At 39.5% G+C, this 12,274-nt stretch overlaps 2 long non-coding RNA genes across 4 annotated transcripts in view; one reads left to right on the top strand and one right to left on the bottom strand.

Annotated features, from left to right (window-relative positions):
- Positions 1-12,274, top strand: part of LOC141422443 (uncharacterized) — a 129,112-nt gene that overhangs the window by 24,316 nt on the left and 92,522 nt on the right. Inside the window, exon 4 of one of the 3 annotated variants that reach the window (XR_012446975.1) lies at positions 11,989-12,052. The exons of the other annotated variants lie outside the window; for them this stretch is intronic. This is a non-coding gene — a long non-coding RNA (uncharacterized lncRNA). The remainder of the gene's footprint in view (positions 1-11,988; positions 12,053-12,274) is intronic. 3 annotated transcript variants of the gene reach the window in all.
- LOC141422444 (uncharacterized) overlaps positions 1-12,274 on the bottom strand; it is a 98,253-nt gene that overhangs the window by 59,433 nt on the left and 26,546 nt on the right. The window lies entirely within an intron of this gene.

Below are 12,274 nucleotides of genomic sequence, written 5' to 3'. Positions count from 1 at the left end.
GTCTCTCTCCTTCTTGGCCACCATGATGTAGCTGCTCTGCTCTTCCATGGTAGCTGCTCAACCCTGTCATGATGGACTGACACCTCTGAAACTGTGAGCCAAAATAAATCTTCTCTCTTAAGTTGTTTCACCCAGGTATTTTGTCACAGTGATGAAAAGTCTCACAACACAAAGACTATATGATTAGAACATGAAACTGGTTTTCCTGGGTAAGAACATCCACTGCAGCCTCCTCCCAAAAACTGCTGGGCAGGTCAGGTCCCCCACACAAGTTCATCTGCCTGCCACTGCCCTTTCTATAAAAGACAAAGTGGAAAAGGAGCCTGGACAGGTGGTGCCCTTCCAGGGTACCACATGCTCTGCCAGCTCCTGACCTGCTGACCTTCAGGAAGAGTCTATTGCCAAGTGTGCAGACATCATCAATTTGTACCAACTTTAACACACCCCTGAGAAGAGGCCCCTGACTATAGCGTGCTTGACACTCACAGCAACTAGCTCGGCATGCATTTTTTCACAAGTGCCTGTGCTGGGGCTCTTTGCCTTTAGTGACCCTCCCCTTCCCCCACTGAGCCTGCCCTGAGGAGCCAAGCCCTCTGCTGCTTTACCTGGTCTCTGGGTCTGTGAAGTTCAGTCAAAGGACCCTGAAGCTTCCTGTCCTCTCTCGTCTTTCCTTCCGGCCACTGGGAATGGCTGGGGTGCATCATCATCTTCTAGTTATCTCTAAAAATCTCTAGATACCTAGAAACCTTTGTAACACACTCATTCCATCGTATACCTCCTGTTATTGTTTTGTTTTGTTTTTTAATTTTTTATTCATTTATTCACATGTGCATATATTGTTTGGGTCATTTCTCCCCCTTACCCCTCGCTCCCACTTCCAGGCAGAATCTGTTCTGCCCTTGTCTCTAATTTTGTTGAAGAGAAGACATAAGCAATAATAAGAAAGACAAAGCATTTTTGCTAGTTGAGATAAGGATAGCTACACAGAGAGATTCCTAGCATTGCTTCCATGTACAAATGTGTTACAACCCAAGTGGATTCATCTCTACCTGACGTTTTCACTAGATCCCGATCACCTTCTGTTGCATTAAGGTTTCTGTATTAGTTCTTCTGCAGTGGAGACATCAGACACTTTCATGTTTTGGGTTTTCTACCTATCCCCATACCTCCCGTGTGTGCTCTCCCCTTATCATGTGACCCAAGTCCAACCACATTACCACATTTGCCCTAGATCTAAAGTCCGCATGTGAGAGAAAACATATGATTTTTGGTATTCTGAACCTGGCTAACCTCGCTCAGAATGATGTTCTCCAGTTCCTTCCCTTTATTTGAGAATAATAATATTTCATTCTTCTTCATGACTGAGTAAAACTCCTTTGTGTATAAATACCACATTTTCTTAATCCACTCATCTGTACTGGGGCATCTTGGCTGTTTCCATAACTTGGCTATTGTGAATAGTGCTGCAATAAACATGGGTGTGCAGGTGCCTCTGGAGTAACCTGTGTCACAGTCTTTTGGGTATATCCCCAGGAGTGGGATTGCTGGTCCATATGGAAGATCTATGTTTAGATTTTCAAGAAGCCTCCAAATTTTTTTCCAGAGTAGTTGCACCAGCTTACATTCCCACCAGCAGTGTAAGAGGGTTCCTTTTTCCCCACATCCTCGCCAACCCCTGTTGTTGGTGGTGTTTTTGATGATGGCTATTCTAACAGGGGTGAGGTGGAATCTTAAGTGTGGTTTTGATTTGCATTTCCTTTATGGCTAGAGATGGTGAGCATTTTTTCATGTGTTTTTTTGGCCATTTGAATTTCTTCTTTAAGAAAATTCTGTTTAGTTCAGTTTCCCATTTCTTTATTGGTTCATTGATTTTGGAAGAATTTAGGTTTTTTAAGTTTCCTGTATATTCTGGTTATCAGTCCTTTGTCTGATGTATAGCTGGCAAATATTTTCTCCCATTCTGTGGGTGGTCTCTTCAGTGTAGAGACCATTTCTTTTGTTGTGCACAAGCTTTTAAATTTTATGAAGTCCCATTTGTCCATCCTTTCTCTTAGTTGCTGAGCTGCTGGGGTTCTATTGAGGAAGTCCTTGCCTATACCGATTACTTCCAGAGTGTTCCCTGCTCTTTCCTGTACTAACTTCAGAGTTTCAGGTCTGATATTTAGGTCCTTGGTCCATTTTGAGTTGATACTAGTACAGGGTGATAAACATGGATCTAGTTTCAGTTTCTTGCAGACAGATAACCACTTTTCCCGGCAACATTTCTTAAAGAGGCTGTCTTTTCTCCATTGTATGCTTTTGGCAACTTTGTCAAAAATAAGTTGGGTATAGTTGTGTGGATTCATATTCAGATCCTCTATTCTGTTCCACTGGTCTTCATGTCTATTTTTGTGCCAGTACCATGCTGTTTTTATTGCTATTGCTTTGTAATACAGTTTGAAGTCAGGTATTTTAATACTGCCAGCATTGTTGTTTTCGCTGAGTATTGCCTTGGCTATTCATGGTCTCTTGTGTTTCCAAATGAATTTTAGTGTAGATTTTTCAATCTCTGTGATGAATGTCATTGGGATTTTGATGGGAATTGCATTAAGCATGTAGATTGCTTTTGGTAGTATAGCCATTTTTACTGTGTTGATTCTACCAATCCATGAACACGGGAGATCTCTCCACCTTCTACAGTCTTCTTCTATCTCTTTCTTCTGGGGGGTTGTAGTTCTCCTGTAGAGGTCATTCACATCCTTTGTTAAGTTTACTCCTAGGTATTTGATTTTTTTGAAGCTATTGTAAATAGAATTGTTTTAATATATTCTTTCTCTTTTTGTTCATTATTAGTGTATAGAAAAGCTAATGATCTTTGTAAGTTGATTTTGTATCCTGCCACCTTGTTATAGCTGTTAATGGTGTCTAGGAGTTTTTGGGTATAGTTTTTGGGGTCTTTAAGGTATAGGATCATATCATCTGCAAATGAGATATTTTGATTTTGACAGTTTCTTTACCTATTTGTATTCCTTTTATTTCTTCTTCTTGCCTAATTGCTCTGGCTAGGAATTCCAGTACTATGTTGAATAGGAGTGGAGATAGTGGGCATCCTTGTCTCATTCCTGATTTTAAGGGGAATGGTTTCATTTTTCACCATTAAGTACAATGTTGGCTGTAGGTTTGTCATATATAGCCTTTACAATGTTGAGGTACATTCCTTCTATTCCTAGTTTACTTAGAGCTTTTATGATGAAGTGGTGTTGGATCTTATTGAAGGCTTTTTCTGGATATATTGAGATGATCAAGTAGTTTTTGTCTTTGCTTCTATTAATGTGCTTTATTACATTTATAGATTTGTGTATATTGAACCACCCCTGCATCCCTGGGATGAAGCCAACTTGGTTGTGCTGAATGATCTTTCTGATGTTGAATTTAGTTTGTCATTATTTTATTGAGGATTTTTGCATCAATGTTTATTAAGGAGATTGGCCTATAGTTGTCCTTTTTGGAGGTGTCTTTGCCTGATTTTGGGATGAGTGTGATACTAGCTTCATAAAATGAGTTAGGCAGTGTTCCTTCCCTTTCTACTTCGTGGAACAATTTAAGGAGAGTTGGTTATCAGTTCTTCTTTAAACATCTGATAGAATTCAGTAGAGAATCCATCAGGTTCTGTACTTTTCTTTTTGGGGAGACTCTTTATCACTGCTTCAATTTCATTTTGTGTTATAGATCTATTCAGGTGATTAATGTCCTCTTGATTCAGTTTTGGATGATGATAAGTATCAAGAAATCTGTCCATTTCTTCAAGATTTTCATATTTATTAGAATATAGGTTCTCAAAGTAGTCTCTGATGATTTCCTGGACTTCTATGGTGTTTATTGTTATCTCCCCTTTTGCATTCCTGATTTTACTGATTTGAGTTTTTTCTCTCCTCATTTTAGTCAGGTTTGCCAGGGGTCTATCAATCTTGTGTATTTTTTCAAAGAACCAACTTTTAGTTTCATTAAATCTTTGTATGGTTTTCTTTTGTTTCTATTTCTTTGATTTCATCTCTTATTTTTATCATTTACCTACTTGTGTTTGTTTTGGGATTTGCTTGTTCTTATTTTTCTAGGAGTTTGAGATGTAACATTAAGTCATTAATTTGAGATCTTTCTGCCTTTTTAATATACGCACTCATGGCTGTAAACTTTCCTCTCAGGACTGCCTTTGCTGTGTCCCATAGGTTCTGATAGGTTGTGTTTTCATTTTCATTAACTTTCAGGAACCTTTTAATTTCCTCTTTTATTTCATCAATGACCCATTGGTCACTGAGCAACGTGTTGTTCAGTTTCCAGCTGCTTGCATGTTTTTTGTTATTATTTTTGTTGTTGAGTCCTAGTTTTAATACATTATAATCAGATAGAGTACATGGCATTATTTCTGTTTTCTTATATTTGCTGAGGCTTGCTTTGTGCACTAGAATATGGTCAGTTTTGGAGACGGTTCCATGGGCTGCTGAGAAGAATGTGTATTGTGTAGAAGTTGGATGACATGTTCTGGAGACATCAACTAGGTCCATTTGCTCTATGATATGTTTTAGGTCTAGGATTTCTTTATTGATTTTTTGTTTGAATGACCTATCTATTGGTGATAGAGGGGTATTAAAGTCTCCCACTACCACTGTGTTGGAGTTTATATATGTTTTTAGGTCCTTGAGGGTATGTTTGATGAAATTGGGTGCTTTGACATTGGGTGCATATAGGTTGATAATTATTATTTCCTTTTGATGTATTTACCCTTTTATTAGTATGGAATATCCTTCTTTGTCTCATTTTATCAGTGTAGGTTTGAAGTGTACTTTGTCCGAGATAAGTATTGCTACTCCTGCATGTTTTCGGGGACCTTTGGATTGGTAAATCTTCTTCTAGCCTTTCACCCTATCCCTATGCTTATTTTTATTGATGAAATGGGTCTCCTGTAAGCAACAAATTGTTGGATCTTCCTTTTTAATCCAATTTGTCAAACGGTGTCTTTTGATGGGGGAATTAAGGCCATTAACATTGAGTGTTAGTACTGATTGGTATGTGGTGATTCCTGTCATTTAGTTGTCTTAGTTGTTTAAGGGTTTGATTGTGTGTAGCTAAATCGATGTTATTCTCTACTCTCTTGCCTTTTCTTCTCCTGTGGTTTGGTGCTGCCTGTCCTTTCATTGTTATGTTGGCTTTTATTTTCTGTGTGTAGAATCACTTGAAGAATCTTTTGTAGAGGTGGCTTTGTGGTCATATATTGTTTTAGTTTCTGCTTATCATGGAAAACTTTTATTGCTCCATCTATTTTGAGTGATAGTTTTGCTGGGTAGAGTATCCTGGGGTTGAAGTTATTTTCATTCAGTGCCCGGAAGACCTCACCCCAAGCTCTTCTTGCTTTTAATATTTCTGTTGAGAAATCTGCTATGATTTTGATGGGTTTACCTTTGTATGTTACTTGTTTTTTCTCTCTTACAGCCTTCAGTATTCTTTCTCTACATTCTGTGCTTGTTGTTTTAATGATAATATGTCATGGGTATTTCTATTTTGGTCAAGTCTGTTTCATGTCCTGGAGGCTTCCTGTACTTGAATGGGCATAGTTTTCTCTAGATTTGGGAAGTTTTCTGTTATTATTTTGTTAAATATATTACGAATTCCTTTTGTTTGAACCTCTTCTCCTTCTTCAATGCCCATGATTCTCAGGTTTGGTCTTTTGATGGAGTCGGTGAGTTCTTGCATTTTCTTTTCACAGGTCTTGAGTTGTCTGGCTAGTAGTTTTTCAGTTTTTCCTTTAATTTCCATTTCATCTTTGAGTTCTGAGATTCTGTCTTCTGCTTGTTCTAGTCTGCTGGATTGACCTTCCATTTTGTTTTGCATTTCTGTTTCATTCTGTTTTCTAAATCCTGGGTCACTTCCTCTTTAATATTGTTTATTTTCATCCTGAGTGCATTTATCTCCCTATTTATGGTGTTCTTTGTTTCACTTTTGTGTTTATACAGTGCTTCTATAGTTTCTTTTATTTGTTCTTGTGCTTTCTCAAATTCTCTATTTTTGTTGTCTTGGAATTTCTTGAGTGTCTCCTGTACATTTTGGTTGACCCTATCCAGTATCATCTCTATAATGTTCTCATTGATTACTTGCAGGATTTCTTCTTTCAGTGTGTTCTTGTGTGCTTCATTGGATTCTTTGTCATAGTTTATCTTTGTTTCATTGGAGTCTGGACCTGGGCTTCTGTCTTCTTCATTTCCCTCTGGTTCTTGTACTAATTTGTTATTGGGGGGAAATGGTTTCCATCTTTTTTCTGTCTTCCAATTATTATACTTGCTGTTGTTACTGTCCTTGTACTGTGTGCAATTTAGTATTGTCTAGCTAGTAATAGTAAAATTGATGGTATCTAGAGTGGAAGGGTAAGAGGAGAAAGAAAGCAAAGAAGGTAAAGAAAAAAGAAAGGAGAAGGAAAAAAAGATACAGAGCCAAAGAAATAAACAGGGAGACATAATGTACTAATCAGCAGTGAGCTAAACAGGCATTAGAGAGACAGAGAAGGAGAAGAAAAAAAGAACCTGGGTTCAAATGCAATAGAGTTTCAGCCTTAATAGTTCTGTTTCTAGTGTTACTTCTTTGGCATCCAGTTGGTGTTTGAGTAGTAGTTCTGTCATTATCACATCAAAGGAAAAAAATAGAAAAAGTATCTAAAACTATAAAAGAATAAAAGTTTCAGTTCCAGAAACCACACCGTTTCTGTCTTAGTAGTTGTGGTGTTGTTCCTTCAGCATCCAGTGTTGGTGTTGGTATTTAATCAGTAGCCCTGTGGTTATCTCTCCAGGTGGTTGGATCTGGAGACAGCTTAGTGAACCTTTACCTGCTCTGTTTGAGGGTGAGGCTCACTTGGCACCTACTGTCAGCTGGCTGCTGCTGTGGGCTTTATTTATTACAGTTCTCAGAGATGAGTCATCACACTCACCTAGTCCAGCTGGCTTTGTTTATTTAAGGTTTTCTGGGACGCCTGCCCCTTTTCTTTTCTCCAGGGTATGGCCCTACCAGCCTGTTGCAATTGCAGTCCTTATTTATTTGCAGTTTACTCAGGGAAGTGCCCTGCCCACTCTCCAGTGGAGTGTGCCTCATGTCAGTCACTGTTGGAAGCCTTCCCCTCTCTAAGCACACTGGACATGGTGGGGTGGCACTACACCCGCCTTCTCTGCAGGCTTGTTTATTTACCGTTCGCTTGGGGAGTTCCCCTTCCCCACTCTACGGCAGAGCATGCTGCTTGTCAGCCTCTGTTGGAAGCCTTCACCTCTCCAAGCACGCTGGATGGGGTGGCGCTATGCCTGCCTTCTCCTGCAGAGTGTGCCACATGGGAAAGTGCCCCTCCCCCTTATTCCGGAGTTCAGGATGTCCCACCCTCTTTGCTATATGTCATTTTTTTCAGTCCCTTATTTATTATTTTTTTTTGCAGGGTGGGGGTCAGTCTGTCCAGGGGCTATGCTGATTTTTCTCAGGGGTGGCTGTGGGAGAACCTCGTGCCACTTATTTGCTCACCTGTGGATCTGCCAAGCAGGTTAGGAGCCAGTGCCTGGCGGCACAGGAGCCCTCCTGGTTTCTCCATGTACCGTGATGTGGGGGGAGCTATGTGTGGCTGGGAGTGAGGAAGTGTCGAAGTTTTGCCTCTTCTTGGTGGTTTTTCCTGTCTGGTGTGTCTCCAGCATCTCAGGAAAATTTTTACTTTAAGGAGCACATGCTGTCTGCTTCATCCCTCTAGTTGCCTCTTGGAAACCGTCGCTCCATCTATTTTTAATGATAGTTTTGCTGGGTAGAGTATCCCAGGGTTGAAGTTATTTCCATTTCACTCCATGCTCTTCTTTCTTTTAAGGTTTCCATTGAGAAATCTGCTGTGATTTTGATGGGTTTACTTTGTAAGTTACTTGTTTTTTCTCTCTTACAGCCTTCAATATTCTTTATTCTCTGTGCTTGTTGTTTTAATGATAATATGTCGTGGCATAGTTTTATTCTGGTCAAGTCTGTTTGGTGTCCTGGAGGCTTCTTGTACTTGAATGGGCATAGTTTTCTCTAGATTTGGCAAGTTTTCTGTTATTATTTTGCTAAATATATTACGAATTCCTTTTGTTTGCACCTCTTCTCCTCCTTCAATGCCCATGATTCTCAGGTTTGGTCTTTTGATGGATTTAGTGAATTCTTGCATATTCCTTTTATCGGTCTTGAGTTGTTTGACTAATAGCTCTTCAGTTTTTCCTTTAATTTCCATTTCATCTTCAAGTTCTGAGATCCTGTCTTCTGCTTGTTCTAGTCTGCTGGAGTGGCCTTCCACTGTGTTTTGTATTTCTGTTTCATTCTTTACTCTGAGGTTTTCCATAACATGGGTTACTTACTCTTTAATATTGTCAATTTTCACCCTTAATTCATTTATCTCTCTATGGTGCTCTCTATTTCACTTTGGTATTTATTTAGGGCTCCTATGAGTTCATTTATTTGTTTTTGTGTCTTCTCATATTCTTTATTTCTTGCATGCCTCCTGTGTGTTTTGGTTGACAATGTCTAGTAACATCTCCATGAAATTCTCAGTGATTACTTACTGGATTTCTTCTTTCAGAATGTTCTTGTGGGCATCGCTGGGTTCCCTGGTGTCATTTATCTTTGTTTTGTTGGAGTCTGGAACTGGGTATCCATTTTCTTCATTTCCCTCTGAATCCTGCATTAATTTATTTTGGGGGGAGAATGGTTTACATCCCTTTTTCATCTTCCCATTGCTCCGCTTGGTGCTGTTTCTGTCCCTGGTCTGTGTGTAATTTAGTATTAGATAACTTACAATAGTAAAACTAAGGAAAGAAAGAAAGAAAGAAAAGAGAGAACCAAAGAAATCAACAGGGAGAGGTGGTGGACAAACAAACAAGGAACAAAACAAACACATTAAAAAAAAATTCCAGGTTCAGGAACAGTAGAATTTTAGTCTCAGTAGTTCTGGTGTTACTCCTTCAGCATCCAGTCCTGGTGGTAGTATTTAAGCAGAAACTGTGTCTTAGTCTCACCAGGTGGTTGGGGACACTTGCCAGTTTTTTCCTATCTTTCAGCGGCAGCTGCATAGTCAGCTCCTTCTTCAGTGAGGTGTGGCTCATCCTCAGGTTCTGGAGATCAGCTCTGTGGCCCACTAGCTGTCCTGCTTTGGAGTTGGGTTTTCACTGTTTTGGTTTATTGGGGGCTTATTTCTTTGCCTCACACCCTTTCTCTGGCGCAAGGTCAGAGATCCATCAGCCAGCCCTCTGCTGTCAGCGTATTGTGGTGGTCTGCTGACTGTTTTTCAATTTTGCAGTGTCATTTGACTTTGGATGTTGCTCACTGGCTCAGGATATGAGCTTTGTGGACTGTTATCTGCCCTATTTCAGACAGCAGCTTATCACCTGGCCACTGTAGGCCCTTGTGCTTTTCCAGTCTTTGTTTACTGAAAGTTTGTGCGGAGATCAGCTCCTTGCCCCTCCCCCCTTCTCCAGTGTGCTCAGAGCACCCTGCCCACTCTTGCGTATTCCTTTTCAGTTCCTTGTTTATTATTCAATTGGTTTTCCTTTTTTTTTGAGGGGCAGGGAGTCAGTTCAGGGGGCTATGCTGGTTTATCCCAGGAGAATCTGTGGGAATACCGCGTGCCACTTATTTGCCCACCTGTTGGTCTGAATCTCCCAAGCAGGTTTGGAGCCAGCATCTGGTGACGTGGGACCCCTCCTATTTTCTCAGTGTAACGTGGTGTGGAGAAGCTTTGCACAGGCTGGGGGTTCAGGGTGTCAGAGTTTTGATTTTTCTTGGTGGTTTTTTTCTGCCAAGTGTGGCTCCAGCATCTCAGCAAAATTTTTGATTTATGGAGCTCATGCTGTCTGCTTCTGCCCTCTAGTTGCCATCTTGGATCCTCCCCTCCTGTTGTTAATATTTTGAATGGTTTCCTTCTTGGAAACCAAATTTCTCAGAGTGGCTTTCTGAATACAATGTTATCCTATCTCCACATACTAAGAGAATAAAGGAGTCCAAAATTGTTCCAGATTTCCAAATGTTTAAATTGCTATTTCAAACCATAATTAAATTTTAACTTGGAACAACTTTCCAATTAATTTGTCAAGACTGTACCCTTATTTGTTATTTTTACAAATTTATTTACTTTGCTTGTTTTGCCAATCCATCAATTTCTGCATTTCTTATCATACTGATTTTAATATATGTTATTTCTTATGAGGGTGTCCATTTATCAATTAGCCTACTGATAAAATGACACTCTTCTTTTATATGTTATGTTAACTATGACACTCCTTTCTTCTTCCTGATTTTATTCATTTACTGTTTATTAATCTAATGAAGACATAAATTTTGTTAAATTATCTCAAAATAAATGGGTTTGCTGCATGAGTTCTGGGGGTTTTTTGTTTGTTTGTTATTCATTTCTGCTATTTTAACCTGATTTATTTCTCTTTTCTTTTATTTTTGACAAATTCAGGGATTTAAAATAACGTGTATTTCCTAAATATCATTCTGTGGCATTCCTTTTAGTGTTGACATATTATATTTATTTTTCTATGATATTTAAATTCTCTGTTTCTGTGTTTTTGATTTCTTACAGGAACAGATGTTGTTTAAACTTTTTATTCCACACAATTAGAGCCTTAGATTTTATCATTATTCACTTCTAATTCTTTTGTACATATTGAACCTTGCCTTATATTAATATTTTAATACATTTCCATCTCAAATATTTAAACTGCTCAAATCCCCATGGTCTCTGTGGTCTCCTTGACTGCAGGGGTTGCTGGGCAAATGTTCTCAGTCTCTGTTGTTAGAAATGACCTATCAAAAAGCAGAGAGAAGGCTCTGTTGGTTGAGCTTTAATTTTTATCAGTTCTATTTTCCCTCATCACTTTTTTTAGAAACAAAAACAAAGCTACTTTCATTATAATATTGCACTATTTTTTGTCCTTTTCTCATTGTTATAAATTTATGTCTTTATCCCTTCTGCTTTATTTTAGCTTATAATGATGTTCCTGGAGGTCACTGTATGAAATGCTCACTAATGGTCCTTACTAAAACTTGCCTGCTGCTAAGTTACTTTAGTCCAATGTTCACTGCTACCTTCCTGGTTGTGTTTCCCCTCACTCATTCTCTCAATCTTATTTAACAACTATATGTGTCAGTCACTCTTCTAGGCATGGTGACAAAGAAAACTCCTTTTTTTCATGGAATTGGTATGTAAGTGAAAAGACAGAAAACAAGCACGTAGCATGTCAGCAAATACAATGTGCTATAAAGATGGACAAGTGAGGGGCTGGAGAGCATGAGTATTAGGTGGGGGATCCACCTATCACAGAGCTATCACATGATGCCTCCCAGGTTAAATCTGAGGAAAGACCTTAAGGAAGTAAAGGTTCCCTTTGTTTGAGTCTCATCTGGAATTGTATTTGTGGGATGAACCCCTTCTTTTTCTTTCCCAGTCTCCTTTGCTTCTCTTCCATGCCTTCATTTGTTTAATCTATATGTTAACTTGCAAGAGCTTCCATGTTGCTGAGAACTTCCTGTGCATCTCACCTGCCCTTCCCAGCCACCTGCAACATCTTCAGCATCTGTCTGAGATTTACAAGCATGGTGCATTCAATAGTATCACACATCAACATTTGCAGCTAGTTTCTTCTCAATAAGTTGGTGTTCATTTTTCATCAAACAGAATCAGCCCTCTAGGTGTATCACATTTAAGATAGTGTTACAAAGTGTTACCACTGAGTTCATGTATCCCAGATCATGCCTGACACTCTTAAGAGAATTTGCTACATTGCATGACTTTTTGAGAGGGTTTTGCTATGTTTTCCAGGCTGGCCTGAAACTCCTGAGCTCAAGTCATCCTCCTACTTCTGCCTCCCAAGGAGCTGGGACTATAAGTGGAAGCCACCACACCAAGCTGTTCATTGCATGGCTTTAATTCCACTTCCACTTTCTCATCCTCTACTCCTTCTTTCTTAGCCAATGCAGTCAGAAAGCCATGATTTGGGACCAAGTGAGGCACATAGCCCATAAGGAGAAGAAGGTAAGGAGCAGGAAGTGCTAGAAACTCAGTGCGTGGTGTTTGAGCCAGGGTAAGCTGAAGAGTAAGTCAGATGAAGCACAGGGTGCCCCAGTGAGTAGAATGAGCTTCCACTCAGGTTGGATGAGGAAGATGTCTGCAAAGGAGGGTGGCCAATTGAGTGATTGGAACCTGAGCAGAGAGTGCTTCCATGCAAAGGAAGGGATGGTGATGGAAAAACGATTA

The sequence above is a fragment of the Castor canadensis genome, chromosome 4, assembly GCF_047511655.1.
Source record: "Castor canadensis chromosome 4, mCasCan1.hap1v2, whole genome shotgun sequence".
Classification (NCBI taxonomy): Eukaryota; Metazoa; Chordata; class Mammalia; order Rodentia; family Castoridae; genus Castor; species Castor canadensis.
This window is presented reverse-complemented; position numbering and strand designations above follow the sequence as displayed.